At 42.7% G+C, this 26,018-nt stretch overlaps 1 long non-coding RNA gene across 1 annotated transcript; it reads left to right on the forward strand.

Moving 5' to 3' along the window:
- Positions 1-14,338: 14,338 nt before the first annotated feature.
- Positions 14,339-14,955, forward strand: LOC114562708 (uncharacterized). The gene is made up of 2 exons (XR_003693539.1): positions 14,339-14,377; positions 14,804-14,955. It is a non-coding gene; the product is annotated as an uncharacterized LOC114562708 (long non-coding RNA).
- Positions 14,956-26,018: the final 11,063 nt, after the last annotated feature.

Genomic DNA, 26,018 nt, shown 5'->3' on the forward strand with positions numbered 1-26,018 from the left:
TCCACCAAGGACTGAGTCCTTCGTTCGAAGAATTTCCCATAGACGGCAAAGGATGCATTTGTGTATCCTTCGAGCTCCCAAATCACCCACAATCCTATGCGCGCGGCTTTGCCAGCTCATTTAAAAAAATTAAATGCCGGACCTAAGCGGGAGTTGGAGCGGTATCGCTGATGGCAAAATAATCATTTAAATGTAAGTATCTTTAGTGTTTGCCGTACGTGTGTTATCACTGTTAATGTTTTACATAAATGTAAAGCTTAACGCTTTAATGCTGGTACAAATTGCTATGGTAATTAGGTAGATACACCCAAGCTAACGTTAAGCTAACTGAACCTATCATTAACGTTAGGCTGTTAGCTAGCTAGCTAGCTAGCTGTCTTTTTGTGCCATTTGTGTTTTTAAAGTTTAATGTCCGGTGGCATTTTCATCTCTTTTATATGTTGTTACTCTATATGCGTAACGTTAGCCAAGATTTATAAATTGGTGTGTTTATCAGTTGTAGCTGCGGGGTGGTAGGTAACGCTGCACCTTATTTACTTCATTATCAACGTTACATGAAGGCTAAAATGTATGAGTAGTTTCCCATGTAAAAAGTATAACGTTTCATATAACGTTACGTTATAGCATTCATAATGGTAAACATATTTTTCTTGTGTTTGCTGTCTTTAAACAGGGACAAACGGAGGCAGTCACTGAGGATGAGAAAGCAAAAGACAAGCAGGGAGACAGAGGCCAAAGAGAGATGTTGAATAGCTAGATTATTTGCTAAAGCCTATTAGAGATTGGCATTCTGAAAATAAATGCATTAAATGAACTAGTTTGTCTGTGTCATTACATTTTTGGGTGTGTATATAATATAAACTGTTTTTCAATGTCTATTTCTAACTGAATAATTATATTCAGATTATACCTGTTTCAATAACTTGTATAGAAGCTCTAAAAAGACATTAATGAAAAGTGTATCTTTATTATAACATTTATTCAAACATTACTATCTACTTTACACAATATTCAACATGAAGTGGCGATCAGACTCAGCTGCTGATGATGGTGTTTCCAGACTGTAGACAGAAGGAGAAAGCTTTAGGTTAGTCTAGTAGTTATCCAACCTGTCCTGGTAAGATTATAATTGTATCACAAATATATGTAAGCATACTGTAACATTAAGGTACTTAATGTAACTGTGTAGTGGTCTCCATTATGGTCTTAACTGACAACTGTTGACCATTTAACACACTTACACCTAGCTACCTTTACTGTGTTAGTGGGTGTTTATCAATGGTGTTATGACTTTTTATACCTTGTAGCTTGTGTGTTTACAGTACTATTTAACCTTTCTCACTTGCAGTTTACTGCATATCATACTGCCTGTGGTAGGTCATTAGCTGGTAGTGTTTACCTTGTAGATGCTGATCATATTTTGCACCACGTTTGTTTGAAAGCTAGAAGCTACTGGACAATGAGCTAATGTTACATACATGCAGTAAACTACAAGCTAATGTAAACTGCTACTGTAAGCTTAATGTAATTAAGATTAATTAATGCAATTCTCCTTACCAGTTAAATGTTATGACAACTACTCCCACTAATTTTTTATTTATTGACATGGGATAAATAAGAGAAAACGACTATTGTTTACATTAAAGCCTATCAGTGTCGGTAATGTTACCTACCTTAGCACGTTGCGGCAAAGTTGCCGACAGAATATTCACCTCCTGCAAGCAGACTGATGCTGATTCATATTCTCCATCTCAACATAAAAAATTTAACAGCACATTTCACCATTCCACATCCATTTCGTCCAGTCTTTTGAAATGCAGCGCGGAAGTGAAGGCGGTGAAACAATGACGCAAGCATACAATGACGTGCACTTGCTAGCCTGTTCCAATGTACATGCTCTCCGAATGCTCAGGAGGAGCCTGGCCTAGCTTCTGAAGGATCCTTCCCTGGTAGGATTAGTCCTACCAAGGAGGCATCCTTGACATTGAGAAACGGCTTGAGACTCAGGATGCTTCTGAATGGTTAGTCAAAAAATAACTTTCTATTTTTTTTGGAACTTAGATATTAGTCAGTGTTGTAGCCCCACAAAGGTAGTCTAGCTAGCTAGTGCCAGGCCAGTAACTATTGTCTATCTCTAGAAGCTATGAAATTATTTATTAAACTTATTGAATTTGTATTCAAACAATAGTTATAAGTAAACTAGAATTTTCTTCTTGTTCACAAAACATGAAGTTATGTGTTGTAAATTTCAAGGTACCAAATTGTCATCCAGATGTGTTTGCATAGTAAACTTGAGAAAGCCTAGCATAGCACTAGAGACCATTCACCTATTTACCTCAGGCTGAGAAAAAGTACTAGCTAGCTAGAGCACGCTCGTTCAAATGTAAAACGTGGGTGCTATTATTGGTTGCAAATACCAGGTTCCTTATTTCTTTAGCTTTATACATGCATGACTCATTTTTTGTATGTGTTTTTTTAGGTGTACATGTGGAAATTGTGAAACAATGCCATCAGAGCCTGAGAACATGCTGCCAGGAGGTGCCACGGGTAACATTTAACTTTCCTACACTTATGTTTGCAATATATGATTGCTGACAACATGCCACTGCAGATACTTACCTTATGTTATGCAAAATAGGTTACAAGACGGCTGCAGCAGCTGGATGAAAGGCCTCTATGCATATCCAGGTTTCCAACCGTTTGCCTAAATGTGTTCTCGCTGCAGAACGCATGCAACATTTACAGGGCTGACTACGGTCCTTTACAGCTATGGGGGATAGAGCAGTGAGTTTCACTGCATGAAAAGTGAGATTTTCGTCAGTATGCGGCACTGTAGATTGTCGTGGAACTTCAGGTTTACGACTGTACACGGCAATTTACAAGCAACACAGAAAACTGACGGAAATTGTCGGAAATTGACGTGGGCCTTGCTTGGCAGTTGTCCCCCCATGACCCTCCCTTCCTCTAATTCTAGGGGAGGCTTTAACATGTAAATGAAAATGCTGTGAGCTATACAATGCAAATCAGGGTAGCAGCAGGGGGAGTTTTACCCCAGGTGACATTTTTCTAAAAGGTATTAACTTCATTTTAAGAAAATCTCTTAAAATAGATCTTTTTATTGTAGACTCTTAACTTTTAGCTTGAATTGATTTATTTAATGAAAGTATGCTAGATTAATTACTTTGGGAGGAGGAGGCGCTACAAACCGGAGCAAGGGTAAGATTAGAAGAATATGCTTTCATTAAATGAATTTAATTCATTCTTCTTTATAAGGACATAGATACGTTAATAGATACCGATCTTTTTTTTCTTTTTTTTATAGACTAACCTCGCCTCATAACGAGGCTGTGACCTATATTTGCTCGGAGCTACGTCTGCAAGTCACATGACGCTGATAATGATTTTTTTTTTTTTTTATTAAACACACTTATTTACAAAACACAATTTACAAAATCTCTCGTTGGGAGACTGATGTGCAGAACATAGTTGAACACAGTTAAATAGAACAAATTACAATAAAAAAGTAAATAAAAATAAAATAAATTAAGCAAAAGCATTACAGTCCATAAGGCTTGTCAAAGTTGTTCACATACATATATTGTCCTCAGTCTTCATATATTCTTAAAATAAAATTACATGGAAGCTTTACAAATTATAATGACAAATATTTTGAGACATCTTCACGTAGAGATCACTGGAGTCTTTCAGAAGTTTCAAAGAAGCAAAGTATTGCCTCAGTTCAATTTTAAACATCATTAGGGATGGATTTTTGTTTTGCCATTTACATTTATGTATATGGTATTTACCCATAATTGTTATGATATTGTAAATTCTAAAAAGTTCTTTCGGAAGGTTTTCATTACCAAAAAGAATTTGCTCTAACTTTAATTGTGTAATTTTCTCCATTTTTGTTTCCAGCCAATTCATGACATCTTGCCAGAATCTTTTTATCACATACAGTTTTGTATCATATTAAATAGGGCTATTGGTATTGCTGTATATTAGAAAATTACCTTGTTCATCTAATATATCTGTGATGAAAATAATTCCCTTTTCAAACCAATTTCTGAAAAAAAGTTTCCTTTTGTTTACGTTTACAATTGTCGGCTATTTTCTTTCCAGCTTCAATAGCTTGTTGCTTTACTCGAAATTTAAACCACTCCCATTTACCTATATCTGACAAATCCATGTCATTAGTTTCAAGACATATTATTCTAATCTGGCGACAGAATTCTTCGTTCAGCAACAAGGTATTGTTAAATTTCCAACTATTGTTTGATTTTTGTTTTTGTTTGACTATTGATAGTGACAAACCAATAAGACAATGGTCCGTGAGAGGAGATGATTGAATATCACATCTTGGTGTAAGATTAGTAATATTTGGAGACACAAGCCAATAATCTAACCTTGAGCATAGGTTAGCATCTGCTGGGCTGATCCATGTAAATTGCATTGTGTTAGGGTGTGTCACTCTCCAATAATCTACCAAGTTATTGGATAAACAAAAATTGTGTAACATGTCATTATATTCTGGTTCTCTTGGGAGGTTTTCTGTCAAGCCAGGAATTAGGTGCTATGTTAAAATCACCTGCTATTATTATGCTATCCGTGCCATAAATTGCACTCCATTCCCTGATAGCTTGAGTTAACTTTAACATCATATTTCTATTGAGAGACCTGTTGTTGTACCCATATACATTAATCAAAATCATTTTAAAATCAAATACTTCCACCACAACCATTAGCCAGTGACCTGCTTCATCACTTTTATAATCAATAATTTTCCCTATAAACCTAAAAAATAAAATCATCACTCCTGCAGAATGAGAGGTTCCATGTGAATACAAAATATTGTCTCCCCATTGTTGCTTCCAGAATTTCGTCGTCCTTGTTAGAATGTGTCTCTTGTAACAAAATAAGGTTGGCTTTGACTTCCTTACAAAATAAAAAAAATGGCCTTACGCTTAATGTTATTCTTTAAACCTCGAACATTTAAAGAACTAAAAACAATAGACATACGAATGAAACAAAATATATGGTCTTAAATGCGCTTAAAAAATAGGATTTAAGGCAGGAATTAACAATCTGTCATAGATTTCATCTTTGACATTAATAGTAACAGTCCCCTTAATCAAACTTTCTGAATCAAGGTGATGACACTATACTTAACCTGTGAAAGGTGCATCCACTTTTTTTCCGTCTATAATAGCATACCCTTCCTTCAAGTAAGCTTTCGTCCCGTTACGTCTGGCCTCCTGTACCGTTGGATACAGCTTAGCCCGGGGTTCACGATCTTCTTTTGACCAGTCCTGTCTGAATTGAACATGCATCTCATTGCAGACTCTGGCCTCCCTCGACCTCCTCCAGATCTCGTCCCTCGTCGTCCGCATGCCAAACTGTATGATGATTGGTCGTGGTCTCATGTTGAAGGTGGGATCATCTTTCTTTCCCAGACGATGGACAGTATCAACCTTGTCTCACAATTTTTCGACTGACATCGGAATCACTTTTGTGAGAATACCAATCAGCACATATATCTGTATCCTTGTTTTCCTTCTCCGGTAGCCCGATCAATTTGAGATTCCATCGTCTTCCATATCACTCGATTTCCCGGCATCTTTCCTTCAGCTCCTTGTTCTCTTTTGTCAGCATATCCACTTGCGCTTTGAGTTGAATAATTTCATTTTTATTTTCTGTCACCTCTTTTTCGTTATTCTGGATGCGCTGTTCAAACTTTTTTTCGAACGCATCCAGTTTATCTCTTCTCTTCAGTTTCTTTGGATTTGGACTCTGTAACGGAGTGTGGTCGCTCAGAGTTTTTGCCATCTGCATCTCTTCTTCAACATATTCGTCAAAACATGCCTCACGTATCCCGTCCAGACTGTAGTCATGTTCATTGAGGCTAGCTTGGTCTTGAGTATTAGCCATTTTTTCCGAGTGTATTATTTTGTGCGTCTTTTCAAAAAAGTGTCACACAATAGTCTTTTAAGAGTGTTGTCTACCTTACAATGGCTTGAGGGGTGACTGTTGTTCAAAATTAACTGTTTTAGATGTCAAAATCACTTTTTCTGTCGGAACCTGCAACTTTTACGCCTGCTCACTCCGCCATCTTGCTCCTCCCCCCGATAATGACGCCATTGTGTGTAAGTATTTTTTACTTTTTCATCTTTCCTTGTTTAATTTCACTTTGACTTCTGTTTTTTTTTATTCATACCACTCTCATTTAATTGTTTTCCAGCTGCCTTGAAGATACATTACGAGACAGCACGCAGGAGCTTCAGGTACAAACAACCAGATCTGGCATCGCGGGCAGAAGCTGTGAAGAGTACAGCTCGGAGTTGGTTGAGAAGAAAAGAGGGTAAGATTAGATCCGTTTGGTTAATGTGAATATTTTTCAGGTGCATTCATAGATGTGTTGTGTCCATAAGCAGTGCATTGCGCAGTACTTATGGTCTTTATTGATTGATTTTTACAGCTGCTGGAAGCGAGACAGAGTGTGCTGGCTACGGGTGAGGTGGACATTTTGGAAGTGCGCCACCATAGACATACAGGACAACGCACCACAGACGTCTGCAAAATGGACCGAATTCAGACAGAATGCTGCTTCTTCTGAGCGTGGCATATTTGTTGTGTGTGCTGTGTGTCTCTGATGCTTTGTACATAGTTTTTTTCTGTTTGCGTTTGTGTTTTGTGTCAATAAAGCTCTATCTTTGAATAAACAGCACGTTCCTGGCAAATCATTTTCCTTAGGATAACAATGACATGAATATACAACATAGCATATATGAAATAAATATATAATACATAAATATATATATATATATATATATATATATATATATATATATATATAATTTCATTATTATTATTATAATTATAATAATAATGGCCCAGGGTGACCAATAGCCTAATCAATGACAGACCTGTCAACCAATCACGAGAGATTTTCCTTGTTTAAAAGTAGTGGTTACATCCAATAATGAGTGAGGAAATTCCAGCCAGGTCAGACGTTCTCTGGCCAGGCGCGATGTCGCTGCTATTCATATGCTAATTAGATCCATTAACACCTCCGCGGGAGCTCTCTATATACGTCATGGTTTGTTTCCGACAATATGTGGCACGGATGAATGTGACGTTCACAGCCTGTAAATTGTCGATAACTGCCGAAAATTTGTAGGATTTCCGGGCGTTTACGGGGACGGAAATCCCACTTTTCATGCAGTGTTTTATCTGTAATAACCTACTTACATTCACTGTTCATACAACATAATATACTAAATATTGTCAGCCAATGCCACTATTTCAGATCATACGATGATGGGTCGACAAAGACTTTTTCCATGATCATGTCCATCAAATCATCAACCCTGTGCAACACACACACACACACACACACAAAAAGTGAATCACTAGTATAATTTACTAGACTGTTCCACAACTGTTCATATATTGACATTTTGCACTTTGAATTTTGTATTTTCTCAGGTATTTAAAGTGCTCATATTACGCAAATCTTTGCTCATATAGTGATATTTTGCACTTTGAATTTTGTATTTTCTCAGGTATTTAAGTGCTCATATTATGAACATTGTTGTTCATATATTGACATTTTGCGCTTTGAATTTTGTATTTTCTCAGGTATTTAAAGTGCTCATATTATGCACATTTTTGCTTATATATTGACATTTTGCACTTTGAATTTTCTCAGGTATTTTCAGGTTCATAATTGTATTTAGAGGTTGTACCAGAATAGGTTTATGTGGTTTCATTTTCAGGAAACACCATATATTTGTTGTACTACTCTTTTCAACCCTGTGTGTTGAGCTCTCTGTTTTAGCTACAGAGTAAGGCATCGCACTTCTGTTACATCTTAGGAGTCGCACATGTGCAGTAGCTAGGTAAGGATTATGTTGGGAATTCGTAGGGCACAGATTAAATTATTGGTAAATTATCAAAGATGTTTTATCAATATTAATAAAGTTATGAATATGTGTATTCATAACTCAAAATGACAAACAATCAAAACGGGGCACCACCCTGGAAATCAGGGACCAATAATCAAACTGTGAAACATTTCGGTGGTGTTCCCTTTAAAAATACTGATCTGGATTAATTTCATTAATTTATCTGGTATATTCTAAAGGAACAAAAGGAATCATGAATTTGAGCACTACCTGTTTCAACCAGCAATTATTACGACAAAATACACAAAACAATCACAAACAACTTCTATTTAAAATATAGTGAAATTTATTATATTATTATAATCATTATTTTACTTCAAAATTATCAATGGCCACTCAATAATCCGATCAATTAAAACCCATATACCTGTTTTTAAACTACAACAAAACAAAGCAAAAACAAACCAGCATGTGATCTGTGTGTGTGTGTGTGTGTGTGTGTGTGTGTGTGTGCGTGTGTGTGTGTGTGTAAGAGAGAGTGTGCATGGAGGAGGGGGAGGTGACAGAGAGAAATGAAGGGAAAAGACAATTGAAAGAAAGAAAACACTTGGAAATCTTGATCTCTGTGGGTTCTGACAGTGCTCACCCTCTCATTCAGTACAGTAGCTAACTTCTTCCCAGCGGGAGAAAATAAATGTGGCATTTACAGTTTTGAACCAGGCTACATTAGTCAAACACAACATATATCAAACAAATGCACCGTGATCAGAGTACATTCCCAGAAAATAATGGGACACGTGGTCCTGATCCCAGATTAATAATCAGATGTGCACCAGTAGCACATTATTAACCGAACACATTAATGATAAACAATGGCAACATTAGCCTTTACACATTAATAAACAATCATGACCGAAAGAACGAGATCCAGGGTACAAGCGTCCGAAATGGGTTTCCTCAGGAGGGTGGCTGGCGTCTCCCTTAGAGATAGGGTGAGAAGCTCAGTCATCCGCGAGGAGCTCGGAGTAGAGCCGCTGCTCCTTCGCGTCGAAAGGAGCCAGTTGAGGTGGTTCGGGCATCTGGTAAGGATGCCCCCTTGGCGCCTCCCTAGGGAGGTGTTCCAGGCACGTCCAGCTGGGAGGAGGCCTCGGGGAAGACCCAGGTGGAGGGATTATATCTCCAACCGGGCCTGGGAACGACTCGGGATCCCCCAGTCGGAGCTGGTTAATGTTGCTCGGGAAAGGGAAGTTTGGGGTCCCCTGCTGGAGCTGCTCCCCCCGCGACCCGATACTGGATAAGCGGACGAAGATGGATGGATGGATGGATGGACATTAATAAACATACTATGTTCTATCTCTGCCCAGAACACTAGCCTTACTGTATGTTGTCGTCCATCAGTCCATAGGTTGCCACGGAAAAATAGAACGAAGTTTACGAAAACGGTGTCGCTGTTGTCTGATTTTCTTCTAGAGAACGGTGTCCTCTCTTGCAGTTTTGAACACATGAGGTGTGTGTTTCAAGATCCAATAAATCTGCTTTTTGTCTGGAAAATGGATCAATTTAGCACAAGCTTGTCGTGCTAACCTGTCTTCAACCGGAGTTGAGGTGGAAAGCAAAGATTCGGTGGTGATTGAGGCTTTTGTTCCTTTGGTCAGCTGGTCGGACCCCTGTTGTGTCCAGTGACTGTTGACCAATAGGAATTCACAGTTTAGACATCCCGCAGTTTGAAACCCCCTTTCCTCGTGGAGTTCTCATATAGGTGCGACATTCCAGAATGCTACAGCTACATGCAGGCCTTTCTTTGTTTAAAGGAACATGCCGACTTATTGGGAATTTAGCTTATTCACCGTAACCCCCAGAGTTAGACGAGTCGATACATACCATTCTCATCTCTGTGCGTGCTGTAATGCTGTCTGACGGCTCCAGCGGCATCAGGCCAGCACAGAACATGCAGGTGAATGGTTCCAGCAATCCTACTGCTCCGAATAAGTGACAAAATAAATATAAAATAACATGTTCCTATTTCTTCTCCGTGAACCATCACCTTATCGTGGTGGAGAGGTTTGTGTGTCTCTGTGAACTTGAGGGCTGTGTTGTCTGGAGCTTTGTGCTCCTGGTAGGGTCTCCCAAGGCAAAGTGGTCTCAGGTGAGGGGCCAGACAAAGAATGGTTCAAAAACCCTATGGAAAAACAAGGTAGAGATGGAGTGACCCTGCCCGGAGGAAGCCCGGGGCCCAGACGGCGGGCTCGTCGGCGAGCGCCTGGTGGCTGGGTTTGCCACGGAGCCAGGCCCAGACGGCGGGCTCATCGGCGAGCACCTGGTGGCCGGGTTTGCCACGGAGCCCGGCCGGGCACAGCCCGAACAAGCTACATGGCTCCCATCTCTCCAGCCCATGGGCCCACCACCTGTGGGAGGAACCGCTGGGGTTGGGTGCGCTGCCACATGGGTGTAAGTGAAGGTCAGGGGCCTCGACGGACCAGACCCGGGCAGCAGACGCTGGCTCTGGGGACGTGGAACGTCACCTCTCTGTGGGGGAAGGAGCCGGAACTGGTGCGGGAGGTGGAGCGCTACCGGTTAGATCTGGTGGGGCTTACCTCTACGCACAGTCTCGGTTCTGGAACCGTACTCCTGGATAGGGGTTGGACTCTTTTCTTCTCCGGAGTTGCCCAGGGGTGAGGCGCGGGCGGGTGTGGGGATACTCACAAGCCCCGGCTGGCGCCCGCTATGTTGGAGTTTACCCGGTGGGACGAGAGGGTTGCCTCCCTACGCCTGCGGGTTGTGGGAGGGAAAACTTTGACTGTTGTTTGTGCATATGCACCAAACAGGAGTTCGGAGTATTCGGCCTTCTTGGAGACCTTGAGGGGAGTCCTGCATGGGGCGCCAGTGGGGGACTCCATTGTTTTGCCGGGGGACTTCAACGCACACAGGCAATGATGGAGACACCTGGAGAGGCGTGATTGGGAGGAACGGCCTCCCTGATCTAAACCAGAGGAGTTGTTGGACTTCTGTGCCAGTCATGGATTGTCTATAACGAACACCATGTTCGAACATAGGGATGCTCATAAGTGTACTTGGTACCAGAGCACCCTAGGCCGAAGGTCAATGATCGATTTCATAATCTAGTCTAGACGGATTTCAGAAAAAAGGCCTTCTATAAGAAGTGAGGAGCATTTATGGGTACAAGTCGGGAACCGGCCTACTTTACATATTTCAAGGGTGCTGAGTCCAAAAAAAATGGTACCCAAGCAAAATTTTGAGTTTTTGACCTTCTAATTTGCATATCAAAATGGCCGCCAAATTGCCTATCTTCAGTTCAGTTCAGTCGTTGGACCATTTTCCCCTAGTTTTTTTGTAAGTAGGCAATCAAAGATGAGGAAATTAAGTTTCTAGATCGATAGTCAAGTGTCAGAGCAAGGATATAGTGGAGGCTCACTGCCTTTTTTATGTATATACATGCAAATGTACAACTTCTAAGGTGGAATTAAGCATTATATGTGTCATTTTTAAGGCGAGACACTATAGGTGAATAGGGAATTTTTTTTAACTAGCAGATATCACCATGAAACTCTGTTGATTACTTAGATTAAGATGAGAAAGAAATGTATTACAAGTTTTCTGTAATTTAATGTTTAAATATGCAAATTATGTATTATCTAATGACTTATGCGCTCATTTGCATATATTTTGAAAACGAAATCTGAGTATTGGATAAAGCCACGTTCAAAATAATTTTTTCATTGTGTTCACATATTAGATGGGGAAAAAATTACAGAGGGATTTATGGATATCTACTTTTGTTATCCTGTAAATCAGAATATACTGTCAATAGCCTTAAAAAAACGATTTTCGCCATGTTTTTCGGAATACAATGTTATAAATCAGGCTAGGAATAATATATTTACAAATCCCTCTGTAATTGTCTTCATAATATAACTAGGTACAAGACTGGGACGTTTGGTGTATAAAGGTGCTACTGAAGTGGAGATTTCGTTCTTGGAGTATGAGAGAAAAGTCATTTTGAGAAAACGGGCTTTAAAGATTTTTATAGCAAAATTCCTCTAATTTCTAATGAAAGCCATGAATTACAGACACATATCCCTTCAGGTCCAAGTAAAATCCATGTATCACACTGTTTAACATCCAAAACTCATTATTGCTTCATCCATCACTGATCATAACATCCAAAATACACATCAACATGGCCTTCAACTGAAGACCATTACATCACAAACTTCAAAGTGACAGAAAACAACCATTACACAGCCTGGTTCTCCCAAGTTAGTTTACAGTCTACATATCCATGCCAGTGCCATATGTAGGGCCCTCCTCCATCTCCTGCTGATGTATTTTCACTATTTTGGCTGTGCTTACACTTTTACTGCTCTGCTTTCCACTGGTGGAATGGACACTATTGGCTTTTGAGATCCTTACTGTAAAAAATTATTTCCCCTTTTTGTTGTCTCAACTTCTGTTTTGGGGTCAAGTCAACTTTCAACTCAAAACTTTTCAATACTTTTGTTAAGAGAACACACATATCTGTGTTTTGCTCAGAAATTCTAATGCACAGTTGACACAACTGAGTCATGCTTGTCTTCTCAAATGTAAGTTGAAGTTCACCCAGGGTTCACCACGCTACGTCATTTTGCACATGCGCAGAGCAGCAGACCACGTTAGTCAACGTCTCCTCCATTGAAGGACCGAGCGCGAGAAGCGAGCTGACCGTTGGCGTAAGTAAACTTTTAACTTTTTCTATGGTCTAATATTTCAGTATAGTTTGAGTTTTGTTTTTACTAAGCTAAAGTTTTTAACGAAATACTGTGAACTGACCATTCAAACCTACAGTATAACGTGCAAGCCCTTAGTTTCAAAAACGTAGCTAGCTAAGTGATATGTTAGGTGTGTGTGTGTGTGTGAGTGAGAGAGAGAGAGAATTACGGGAAAAGAACAAACATTGCTCATTAATTAGCTAGTAGTAGCTAGCTAGCTATGTAATGATTATGTGGAGAAATTCTGAACTTGCCTTCAACTAAGTTATGCAAGTAACGAACTACTCCTCTGAATGTTAGTTAGCCCTTATGTTGACTAGCTAGCTGGTTTGTTCGATGAAGGCTGTATATCTATGGATGAAGGCATGCATGGGACATGTTGTTTTCTTTTGAATTTCTGTCATGGCTAAATATGCAGGCTGAGGTGGTTTAATTTAGGCACGCTTGTCCGAACATGTTCTGATAACGTATCTTTTGCATATGGTCAGATGTGGCAAATGAGCTATGACGTTGAAACACGTTAACTAGTTTAAACAAGCAATATACTATTTTTTTTATCATGAATTGTGCGCCCACTTTTGCTCTAGATTTAGCGACTTTTCAAACCCCCGTTTTTCACGAAAGCGACTAGCCACAAATCTGGCGACTTTCTGTTGAAAAGACGCCAGTATTGTCCGGCAAGCAGGCAAGGTATTTCTCTGTTGTGTCCGCCAAAACAGTCTGTGACTGAGGACCAGCCCCCCCCCTCTGCTTTCTCCTCATCTGCAGCAGCACTGATCAGGCAGGTAGCTAGAAGGGGAGGGGGTGCGGGGGCCGGGTAGGTAGGAGAGACAGCGGGACGGCGGAGGGAGCTACCTAAGTAATACTTAGAATGTAATATAAATTCACGTAGTGAGTTTGTGATTATTTTGGCTAAAGATTTATAGTCTCTCATATCCTCTTCCCCAACCGTCATTTTAATAACTAAATGAAGTGAAACGTAAACGTGAATATTATCAATAATAATAATATTGAAGAAGTGAACTATTTATAGTTCTCAATCTGAACTGAAATATTCATTACTCACCTACCGTGTGTGTGTGTGTGTGTGTGTGTGTGTGTGTGTGTGTGTGTGTGTGTGTGTGTGTGTGTGTGCGCGCGCAATGAAGTGAGGGTTATCAGACTGACTTGCTTTGTTTTCTTTGGATAGATGTAGGCCTTAGTACACTAGGGAAAGGGCTGACCAATGCATTATTTTTGATTGGTATAAAATAGCCTTCCAACATAGGGCATAGTCCTTAAATTGCATTACATTTCATGAAATAACAAGCTTGTCTGACAACACACCTATGCTATTTGTTTGTATTTTAAGCCACGCTAATGCAGTATTTTTGTTTCTATTTCTTTCTTCAGAATCAACTGACCAAAGATTAATTCAGTGTCATGACTGATGCAGTGGAACTGTAAGTTTTGTAGTTTTTCCTCAACAAATCAACGCAAAGTAATAAGGCATTACAAAGTTCAGCATGGATTCAATGGAACTACTTGCCCCTTTCCCTGCATATACAAAGTTGTGTACATTTTTTTTTATTATTTATGAAGCACTGATGTCCTTTCTGGTCTGTATCCCTCTTCTGTTGTCCAGAACTAAAAAGAGAGAGCAGTTGTTCTCCTTGGCCTGGCCCATTTCAGAAAGAGGATCCCTCCCAATTCTTCAAGATTTGTAAGGTATGTGAGGAATCAATGCCACTCTGGAATCCATATCACTTGCTAATCTCAATCTTTTTGATCCAAATGAAGTCATGATCCTGTAGTTATAGGATATCTAGAAAATATGCCTTGTTATAAAAATCTAGACGTGGAAAGACATCTGCTTAAATGGAGAACAAGTGAATTGTTCAAAGTTGCAGTGACAGGATTCCTTGCTCAATTAATTTGACATTGTAATGTATTTGAATTTCTTCCATTTACATAGGTTTACATTAGTTTGCATCAGACATTTTCATACCCAAGTTTGCTATGCATCTTGAATTTTCATGTGTTGAGGAAATAATGCTGATTTGCAATCTATTCTTATTACTTTGTTGTGTCATTAGCCAAACAAAGAGAGTGAGGCAGTGAAAGGAATGAACGTAGGAATCTTGGTGCTTACAGAGGAGGATCCTCAACGCCCTGTCCCCAAGGAGATGATTGATATTGCACTGATTCTGGAGAAGCATATCGTTCTTCGGGACCTGAAGGATGTGCCCAACGCATTCGCCCTGCTGATGGGTCTGCTCTACGTCTTCAACATCCATTACCCAAAAGGGCTCAAGTACATGTTCGAGGTAATACAAAAGGTGATAATGAACATTGGTGGAGACCTTTGCTCTTCAAGTTAATGGACTCCGGTCTCTGTGCGGCTGATGGACAGATGGACTAGACAGTCATAGCTGTTTTTATATTACTCAAAAGTGCCACCCGTTATCTTGGCTACATAGTTGTCATGGAGTTACTGTTCCTTTTTTTAAGTGTGTCTTTTAAAAACTTGTAAGGTCAGTTGTTTGTGGGATGAAAAGGAGAAAATTATTGCCTTTTGGTTGTACTACCTCAAATAGTCTTGTTAAATTATCATGTTGCACACAGTTATGCAAATATTAGCTGTCAATGCTAAGGTGGACTAGAAGTCCTGAGAGTTGTTTTGCTCTGTCTCTCAAAATATGCTGTTTTTATTGCCTCTATAGTTGACATATGTGACTGTATATGTTCTCTTATTTTGCCACCACCTTGCACACTCAGGCTATCTCACACACACTGGCTCTCTCACTCACTCATTCACTCACTCTCTGTCTCACACTCACTCACACAAACACTCACTCTCTGTCTCACTCACTCTGTCTCACACACTCACACAAACACTCACTCTCTGTCTCACTCACTCTGTCTCACACACTCACTCACACAAACACTCACTCTCTGTCTCACTCTCTTGTCTCACACACTCACTCTGTCTCACTCACTCTCTGTCTCTCTCACTCACTCTGTCTCACACACACTCACTCACTTTCTGTCTCACACACACAATCACTCTCTGTCACACTCACTCTCTGTCTGTCTCACTCACTCTCTGTCTCACACACTCACTCTGTCTCACACACACACACACACACACACTCACTCTCTGTCTCGCTCACTCTGTTGCACTCACTCACTCTCTGTCTCACTCACTCTGTCTCACACACTCACTCACACAAACACTTACTCTGTCTCACACACTCACACAAACACTCTCTGTCTCACTCACACAAACACTCACTGTCTCACTCACACTCACTGTCTCACACTCACTCACACAAACACTCACTGTCTGTCTCACACACAAACACTCACTCACACAAACACTCACTCTCTGTCTCACTCACTCTCTTGTCTCACACACACTCACTCTGTTTCACTCACTCTCTGTCTGTCTCACTCACTCTGTCTCACACACTCACTCTGTCTCACACACACAATCACTCTGTCACACTCACTCTCTGTCTCACTCACTCTCTGTCTCACACACTCACTCTGTCTCACACACACACACTCACTCACTCTGTCTCGCTCACTCTGTCGCACTCACTCACTCACTCTCTGTCTCACTCACTCTGTCGCACACACTCACTCACTCTGTCTCACACACACACTCAGTCTCACTCACTCTGTCACTCTGTCGCACACACTCACTCTCTGTCTCGCACACACACACACACTCTCTGTCTCACACACTCACTCTGTCTCACTCACTCTGTCTCATTCACTCTGTCGCACACACTCACTCACTCCCTCACTCACTCTCTCATACACTCACTCACTCTCTGTCGCACATTCACTCACTCTGTCTCACACACACACTCCTCCTCACTCTCTGTCTCTACACTCACTCACTCTCTCAAACACTCACATTCACTCACTCACTCTGTCTCACACACACACACTCACTGTCTCACACACATTCACTCTCTGTCTTACACACTCACTCTGTCTCACACACTCACTCACTCACACTGTCTCATACACACACACTCTGTCTCACACACTCACTCACTCTCTCATACACATACACTCTCTGTCTTACACACTCACTCACTCTTTCTCACACACTCACTCACTCACTCTGTCTCATACACTCACTCTCTGTCGCACATTCACTCACTCTGTCTCACACACAGACACTCTCTGTCTCACACACTCACTCACTCTCACTCACTCTGTCTCACACACTCACACAAACACTCATTCTCGGTCTCACACTCACACAAACACTCACTCTCTGTCTCACTCACTCACTCTCTGTCTCACTCATTTTCTGTCTCACACACACTCACTCACACAAACACTCACTCTCTTTCTCACTCACTCTGTCTCACACACACTCACTCACTCTCTGTCTCACACACTCATTCTGTCTCACACAAACACACTCACTCTCTGTCTCGCTCACTCTGTCGCACTCACTCACTCTCTGTCTCACTCACTCTCTGTCTCACACACTCACTCACACAAACACTCACTCTGTCTCACTCACTCTCTTGTCTCCCACACTCACTCACTCTGTCTCACTCACTCTGTCTCTCACTCACTCTCTCTCACACATACTCACTCACTCTCTGTCTCACACACACAATCACTCTGTCACACTCACTCTCTTTCTCACACTCACTCACACAAACACTCACTTTCTGTCTCACACACACTCACTCACACAAACACTCACTCTCTGTCTCACTCACTCACTCTGTCTCACACACACTCACTCACTCTGTCTCACACACACAATCACTCTGTCTCGCTCACTCTGTCGTACTCACTCACTCTCTGTCTCACTCACTCTGTCGCACTCACTTTCTCTCTGTCTCATACACTCACTCACTCTCTGTCACACATTCACTCACTGTCTCACACACACACTCACTGTCTCACACACATTCACTCTCTGTCTTACACACTCACTCTGTCTCACTCACTCACTCACTCACTGTCTCATACACACATCACTCTCTGTCTTACACACTCACTCACTCTCTGTCTTACACACTCACTCTCTGTCTCACACACTCACTCACTCACTTACACACTCACTCTCTGTCTCACACACACACTCAGTCTCACTCACTCTGTCGCACACACTCACTCTCTGTCGCACACACACACTCTCTGTCTCACACACTCACTCTGTCTCACTCACTCTGTCTCATTCACTCTGTCGCACACACTCACTCACTCCCTCACTCACTCTCTCATACACTCACTCACTCTCTGTCGCACATTCACTCACTCTGTCTCACACACACACTCACTCACTCACTCTCTGTCTCATACACTCACTCACTCTCTGTCGCACATTCACTCACTCTGTCTCACACACACACACTCACTGTCTCACACACATTCACTCTCTGTCTTACACACTCACTCTGTCTCACACACTCACTCACTCACACTGTCTCATACACACACACTCTGTCTCACACACTCACTCACTCTCTCATACACATACACTCTCTGTCTCACACACTCACTCACTCACTCTGTCTCATACACTCACTCTCTGTCGCACATTCACTCACTCTGTCTCACACACAGACACTCTCTGTCTCACACACTCACTCACTCTCACTCACTCTGTCTCACACACTCACACAAACACTCATTCTCGGTCTCACACTCACACAAACACTCACTCTCTGTCTCACTCACTCACTCTCTGTCTCACTCATTTTCTGTCTCACACACACTCACTCACACAAACACTCACTCTCTTTCTCACTCACTCTGTCTCACACACTCACTCCTCACTCTCTGTCTCACACACTCATTCTGTCTCACACAAACACACTCACTCTCTGTCTCGCTCACTCTGTCGCACTCACTCACTCTCTGTCTCACTCACTCTCTGTCTCACACACTCACTCACACAAACACTCACTCTGTCTCACTCACAAAACCTCACTCTGTCTCACTCCTCTCTTGTCTCCCCACTCCTCACTCTGTCTCACTCACTCTGTCTCTCTCACTCACTCTCTCACACATACTCACTCACTCTCTGTCTCACACACACAATCACTCTATGTCACACTCACTCTCTTTCTCACACTCACTCACACAAACACTCACTTTCTGTCTCACACACACTCACTCACACAAACACTCACTCTCTGTCTCACTCACTCACTCTGTCTCACACACACTCACTCACTCTGTCTCACACACACACTCACTCACTCACTCTCTGTCTCATACACTCACTCACTCTCTGTCGCACATTCTCTCTCTCTCTCACACACACACACTCACTGTCTCACACACTCACTCTCTGTCTTACACACTCACTCTGTCTCACACACTCACTCACTCACACTGTCTCATACACACACACTCTGTCTCACACACTCACTCACTCTCTCATACACATACACTCTCTGTCTTACACACTCACTCACTCTTTCTCACACACTCACTCACTCACTCTGTCTCATACACTCACTCTCTGTCGCACATTCACTCACTCTGTCTCACACACAGACACTCTCTGTCTCACACACTCACTCACTCTCACTCACTCTGTCTCACACACTCACACAAACACTCATTCTCGGTCTCACACTCACACAAACACTCACTCTCTGTCTCACTCACTCACTCTCTGTCTCACTCATTTTCTGTCTCACACACACTCACTCACACAAACACTCACTCTCTTTCTCACTCACTCTGTCTCACACACACTCACTCACTCTCTGTCTCACACACTCATTCTGTCTCACACAAACACACTCACTCTCTGTCTCGCTCACTCTGTCGCACTCACTCACTCTCTGTCTCACTCACTCTCTGTCTCACACACTCACTCACACAAACACTCACTCTGTCTCACTCACACAAACACTCACTCTGTCTCACTCACTCTCTTGTCTCCCACACTCACTCACTCTGTCTCACTCACTCTGTCTCTCTCACTCACTCTCTCACACATACTCACTCACTCTCTGTCTCACACACACAATCACTCTATGTCACACTCACTCTCTTTCTCACACTCACTCACACAAACACTCACTTTCTGTCTCACACACACTCACTCACACAAACACTCACTCTCTGTCTCACTCACTCACTCTGTCTCACACACACTCACTCACTCTGTCTCACACACACAATCACTCTGTCTCGCTCACTCTGTCGCACTCACTCACTCTCTGTCTCACTCACTCTGTCGCACTCACTTTCTCTCTGTCTCATACACTCACTCACTCTCTGTCACACATTCACTCACTGTCTCACACACACACTCACTGTCTCACACACATTCACTCTCTGTCTTACACACTCACTCTGTCTCACTCACTCACTCACTCACTGTCTCATACACACATCACTCTCTGTCTTACACACTCACTCACTCTCTGTCTTACACACTCACTCTCTGTCTCACACACTCACTCACTCACTTACACACTCACTCTCTGTCTCACACACTCACTCACTCACTTACACACACACTCTCTCACACACACACACACACAGTAACAGTAAGGCTTATGATTTGTAATGGCAGAAAAAGGCAGATAGATATTTAACAGAGTGGATAAGGAAAAAAATGTTGATGCTGTGTCTTACCATTGTTTTATATTGTATGAAACACTTGAATGTGTGAAATAAATGTTTTTGTTAATCTTGACTCACATTCTTGTGTTGTGTAAACTTAAAAAAAAAAGTTGGTAGAACTTAGATTTTCAAGGCAAACCGAGTCAACTTACTTGATATGTTAATACAACACACATAATAAAGTCAACACAAATACAAAGCTTAGTCAAGACAACTTGAAAATGCACATTAGCCCCACTACATAAAGTTGTTGAATTGATGTAGATTGGAGTTGACTCCACACAATCATTAGTTCATATAATGCATAATTAGAAGTTGGATCCACTAAATTGAATGCTGTGTTTACAAATAAACCTTAGTTGACTGAACATGTTATTAGTACAGTGAACTTGCAACATTAAGTTGAGACAACTGAATAGCCTTTTTTTTACAGTGTCATCATCCTTTATTGCATTAACAGTCTGTGCTCTGAAGCCACAATTTCATCCACCAGCTGGGTCAGACAGAGATGCACTTCCTCCTCCACTGGGAAAAACTATCTTCACTACGAGATTTACACCTTGGAAAAATAGCCTCCTAGGAGAGGGAACAGCAGCTCTACTGACAGCTAACTATGTATCTGCCTGCCACAGCCTGAGGGATTCACAACCACTTACGATTCCAAAATTACAGATTTGTTTAGTATTTTATAGTAATTATAGTAGAATAGTATATATGTGACACCTACATATTTAATATATGACATGTAGGCCATGAATTTCTGTAAACTGCTTGGAGAGAGGGAGAGAGAGAGAATCAGTCTGATTACCTCCGCTGTCTGAAAACTCCTATTTAGACATTGACGTACTATGTGAAGGTATTTCATCATCTGCTGTCTCAGTGTGTAATCCCCTGGGTCTTCTTGCTAATAACAACTGTTTTCATTCTGAACTACCGTGGAAATGTCAGAGCACGTCACGTGACCATTCTAAGCGAATCACGTTGTCAGGAATTGTCATCAGCCAATGAGATTGCGCATTTAGAGTTAAATCCCCCCTTTTACTTTCACGATTGGTTGCTGATAAAAAAGAAATGACCATATTTGGATCTGACAGCGTTGTAGAGGAGAGAGTCATATTTATGTTGGCCTTAAAAAATGACACAAATAATGCTTAATTTCACCTTAAAAGTTGGTATTTTGCATATATACATAAAAAAGGCAGTGAGCCTCCACTATATCCTTGCTCTGACCCTTGACTATTGATTTAGAAACTTAATTTCCTCATCTTTGATTGCCTACTTACAAAAAAACTAGGGGAAAATGGTCCAACGACTGAGCAAGATAGGCAATTTGGCGGCCATTTTGATATGCAAATTAGAAGTAATATGTAAAGTAGGCCGGTTCCCGACTTGTACCCATAAATGCTCCTCACTTTCACTTTTTGGGTACATCCCGTCTAGACTAATCGTTTCATCTGATCTGATGTTTTGGACACTCGGGTGAAGAGAGGGGCAAAGCTGTCAACCGATCACCATCTGGTGGTGAGTTGGGTCAGGGGGTGGGGGAAGACTCTGGACAGACCTGGTAAGCCCAAACATGTAGTGAGGGTAAATTGGGAACGTCTGGAGGAGGCCCCTGTCCGACAGACTTTCAACTCACACCTCCGGAGGAGCTTTTCGTGCATCGCTGTGGAGGCTGGGGGCATTGAACCCGAGTGGACAATGTTCAAAGTTTCCATTGCTGAAGCTGCGGCGAGTAGCTGTGGTCTTAGGGTCTTAGGTGCCTCAAGGGGCGGTAACCCACGAACACCGTGGTGGACACCGGTGGTCAGGGAAGCCGTCCGACTAAAGAAGGAGTCTTTCCGGGATATGTTATCCCGGAGGACTCCGGAGGCAGTTGCAGGGTACCGAAGGGCCCGAAGGGCTGCAGCCTCTGCCGTGAAAGAGGCAAAGCAGCGGGTGTGGGAGAAGTTTGGAGAAGACATGGAGAAGGACTTTCGGTCGGCACCAAAGTGCTTCTGGAAAACTGTTCGCCACCTCAGGAGGGGGAAGGGGAACCATCCAAGCTGTGTACAGTAAGGATGGGACACTGTTGACCTCAACTGAGGAGGTAATAGGGCGGTGGAAGGAGCACTTTGAGGAACTCCTGAATCCGACTAATACGCCCTCTATGTTAGAGGCAGAGCTGAAGGATAATTGTCGTCGATTTCCCAGGCGGAAGTCACTGATGTAGTCAAACAACTACACAGTGGCAAAGCCCCGGGGATTGATGAGATCCGTCCAGAAATGCTCAAGGCTCTGGGTGTGGAGGGGCTGTCCTGGTTGACACGCCTCTTCAACATTGCGTGGAAGTCTGGGACGGTGCCAAAGGAGTGGCAGACTGGGGGGGTGGTTCCCCTTTTTAAAAAGGGGAACCAGAGGGTGTGTGCCAATTACAGGGGTATCACACTTCTCAGCCTCCCTGGTAAAGTCTACTCCAAGGTGCTGGAAAGGAGGGTTCGGCCGATAGTCGAACCTCGGGTTGAGGAGGAACAATGCGGATTCTGTCCTGGTCGTGGAACAATGGTCTACATGTGTTTTGTGGATTTGGAGAAGGCGTATGACCGGGTCCCCCGGGAGATACTGTGGGAGGTGCTGCGGGAGTATGGGGTGAGGGGGTCTCTACTCAGGGCCATCCAATCTCTGTACGACCAAAGTGAGAGCTGTGTCCGGGTTCTCGGCAGTAAGTCGGACTCGTTTCAGGTGAGGGTTGGCCTCCGCCAGGGCTGCGCTTTGTCACCAATCCTGTTTGTAATATTTATGGACAGGATATCGAGGCGTAGTCGGGGTGGGGAGGGGTTGCAGTTCGGTGGGCTGGGGATCTCATCACTGCTCTTTGCAGATGATGTGGTCCTGATGGCATCATCGGCCTGCAACCTTCAGCACTCACTGGATCGGTTCGCAACCGAGTGTGAAGCGGTTGGGATGAGGATCAGCACCTCTAAATCGGAGGCCATGGTTCTCAGCAGTAAACCGATGGAATGCCTTCTCCAGGTAGGGAATGAGTCCTTACCCCAAGCGAAGGAGTTCAAGTACCTTGGGGTTTTGTTCGCGAGTGAGGGGACAACGGAGTGGGAGATTGGTTGGAGAATCGGCGCAGCGGGTGCGGTATTACATTCAATCTATCGCACCGTTGTGACGAAAAGAGAGCTGAGCCAGAAGGCAAAGCTCTCGATCTACCGGTCAGTTTTCCTTCCTACCCTCACCTATGGTCATGAAGGCTGGGTCATGACCGAAATAACGAGATCCAGGGTACAAGCGGCCAAAATGGGTTTCCTCAGGAGGGTGGCTGGCGTCTCCCTTAGAGATAGGGTGAGAAGCTCAGTCATCCGTGAGGAGCTCGGAGTAGAGCCGCTGCTCCTTTGCGTCGAAAGGAGCCAGTTGAGGTGGTTCGGGCATCTGGTAAGGATGCCCCCTGGGCGCCTCCCTAGGGAGGTGTTCCAGGCACGTCCAGCTGGGAGGAGGACTCGGGGAAGACCCAGGACTAGGTGGAGGGATTATATCTCCAACATGGCCTGGGAACGCCTCGGGATCCCCCAGTCGGAGCTGGTTAATGTTGCTCGGGAAAGGGAAGTTTGGGGTCCCCTGCTGGAGCTGCTCCCCCCGCGACCCGACACCGGATAAGCGGACGAAGATGGATGGATGGATGGATGGATGTTCCTATTTACATGTTGTGATTTATAGAGTCACAGCGTGTACAAAAAACAACGTAACATGAGACACAGCCGTCTTCTAACTGTAAACAAACTGGGAACTATATTCTCAGGCGGAAGAATATAGTTCTTGGGCGGAGTGATATGCAAGCCTGTCTGAGAATATAGTTCCCGGTTTGTTTACTGTTAGAAGATGGCTGTGTCTCATGTTACGTTGTTTTTTCTACACGCTGTGACTATACAAATCACAACATGTAAATAATGTTGGCGTTATTTTGTCACTTTTGTCACAATTCGGAGCACTAGGCTAGTTGGAACCAGTTACCTGCAGGATCTGTGCTGGGCTAAGCTAATGCTGGAACCGTCAGACAGCGTTACAGCACGCAGGGAGATGAGAAGGGTATGTATCGACTTGTCTTACTCTGGGGGTTACGGTGAATAAGCTAAATTCCCAATAAGTCGGCGTGTTCCTTTAAGAAAGGCCCACGTTTCTTAGAGGTCAGAGAGCTTTCAGGCTGCGGCTTTTTACATGTAGCCTTATTGTTTAGGATCATAATGTTTAACTCTTACTTTCTGATGGTCCCAACAGTGCCCCTTTTTGCTCTGAAGAGCGGTTGAGTCCTGATCTTTGGAGCAACCAAGGACCGTACAGTTTGTGGGAGAAAGGGTTAAAATGATAGTAACAAAGTCCAAGCATTCCTGGGAATGAGAAACAGTTCACGATTTCATAGGTTGACTGAGGCTATGGTGTCTCGGCAGACAGTAAGGTAGCATCTGGGCAGATTACTTCTAACTGTAGCTAAACACAAAATGTTTAAACAACAAACAATCCTTCAAATAATAGGTAAGCAATGAATTATCCCTTGTACAATCATTGCTGCTGTTTCAATATGGTGAGAGTGCACGTGACGTTGGGGAGGTACTGGTTACCTCGCCCAGTTCTGGTAACTGGTCTGATCCAGTGAAACAAGAAAAATGAAGGAAGATAGGAAATAAAAGTGAAGTAGTTAGGGATTAACAGGTTCCCTCCAGAAAAGAATTGGAGTTCGCCAGTGTATGTACATGTGACTGTGTGCATGTACATGTGGACCGGTGCATGTATGTTTTACTGTCAAAACAAACACTCAATACAGACTAGTCTGTATTGAAAAAGAGTTTTCCCCACTGAGGTGGTGGAGAAGAAGAATGGTCTCTTCTCTGGGAAGAGGAAGAGTGGGTTTTCCACCGAGGTGGTAGAGAAGAAGAAAGGTCTCTCCTATGAGGGGGAAAATAGAACTCTGTTCTTTGCCTAGCACGCCAGAGCTGTGCCGACAGATCCTCACAGCTCTCCTCCAGCCGAGAGATCTCATTACATCTGGCTTGGACTCTCTGTCTAAGCCATAACGTTTTGCGCTGCTTAGCTTCATAGCTGTTTTTCAGCTGGGTGAGCTGTGCTTGGAGGACAGTGCGTTGCCGATAGGCTCTGCTCTGATAGATGAGCACCAATTGACCAAGCAAGCCTTGTATGGAAGCTTTTAGCATCCAAGACGGCTGTGCAATGTAAGCTAATAGTTCCTGGAGTATCTCATGGCAGGTAGCTTAATAATCATCAAGGTTATTGTTATTGTTATTGTGTTATTGTTGTGACAAGCGATCACATTCTACAGGACTGTAGTTGTGTCCCAACAACTAGAGTTGTCAGAAGCAGAGTATGAGGGCGTGCCATGCTAGAAGCTAGGCGAGCATTAGAATGTGTGTTCCAAAGTGACGCACGTTTATCTCTGAAGTAAAGGCTGGACTACAATAGAGCTCTTTGGAGCAGTTTGTGAACAGTGTTTTCTGTTGGATAGAGTAAGTGCCTTTGGGGTGGACTTTGGGCTTTTTCAATTTGTAACCCTAAAAAGTGTATAAAAAGATATGTAACACAATAATGGAAAGGGAAAAAGCCAGGAGTTCCTGCAAGACAAAACATCAGTACATCATATCATATTATTAGTAATGACCATAATTGCAGCTAATAAATATAACCAAACCAGTTGAATGAGACAAACCTGCTGAGAGCCATTTACTCTTGTCCCTTGTTTTTCGAA

Source organism: Perca flavescens, chromosome 10, assembly GCF_004354835.1.
Source record: "Perca flavescens isolate YP-PL-M2 chromosome 10, PFLA_1.0, whole genome shotgun sequence".
NCBI lineage: Eukaryota > Metazoa > Chordata > Actinopteri > Perciformes > Percidae > Perca > Perca flavescens.